Consider the following 1,088-nt stretch of genomic DNA (forward strand, 5'->3'; position numbering starts at 1 on the left):
GCTTGCCATGCCATTTCCACCTGGCGCCTCAGTTGGACCAGCGTTCGTGCTGGACCTGCAGACCGCGTGAGACGACGCTTCATCCAGTCCCAAACATGCTCAATGGGGGACAGATCCGGAGATGTTGCTGGCCAGGGTAGTTGACTTACACCTTCTAGAGCACGTTGGGTGGCACGGGATACATGCGGACGTGCATTGTCCTGTTGGAACAGCAAGTTCCCTTGCCGGTCTAGGAATGGTAGAACGATGGGTTCGATGACGGTTTGGATGTACCGTGCACTATTCAGTGTCCCCTCGACGATCACCAGTGGTGTACGGCCAGTGTAGGAGATCGCTCCCCACACCATGATGCCGGGTGTTGGCCCTGTGTGCCTCGGTCGTATGCAGTCCTGATTGTGACGCTCAGCTGCACGGCGCCAAACACGCATACGACCATCATTGGCACCAAGGCAGAAGCGACTCTCATCGCTGAAGACGACACGTCTCCATTCGTCCCTCCATTCACGCCTGTCGCGACACCACTGGAGGCGGGCTGCACGATGTTGGGGCGTGAGCGGAAGACGGCCTAACGGTGTGCGGGACCGTAGCCCAGCTTCATGGAGACGGTTGCGAATGGTCCTCGCCGATACCCCAGGAGCAACAGTGTCCCTAATTTGCTGGGAAGTGGCGGTGCGGTCCCCTACGGCACTGCGTAGGATCCTACGGTCTTGGCGTGCATCCGTGCGTCGCTGCGGTCCGGTCCCAGGTCGACGGGCACGTGCACCTTCCGCCGACCACTGGCGACAACATCGATGCACTGTGGAGACCTCACGCCCCACGTGTTGAGCAATTCGGCGGTACGTCCACCCGGCCTCCCGCATGCCCACTATACGCCCTCGCTCAAAGTCCGTCAACTGAACATACGGTTCACGTCCACGCTGTCGCGGCATGCTACCAGTGTTAAAGACTGCGATGAAGCTCAGTATGCCACGGCAAACTGGCTGACACTGACGGCGGCGGTGCACAAATGCTGCGCAGCTAGCGCCATTCGACGGCCAACACCGCGGTTCCTGGTGTGTCCGCTGTGCCGTGCGTGTGATCATTGCTTG

This window comes from Schistocerca piceifrons, chromosome 2 (genome assembly GCF_021461385.2).
Source record: "Schistocerca piceifrons isolate TAMUIC-IGC-003096 chromosome 2, iqSchPice1.1, whole genome shotgun sequence".
Lineage (NCBI taxonomy): Eukaryota > Metazoa > Arthropoda > Insecta > Orthoptera > Acrididae > Schistocerca > Schistocerca piceifrons.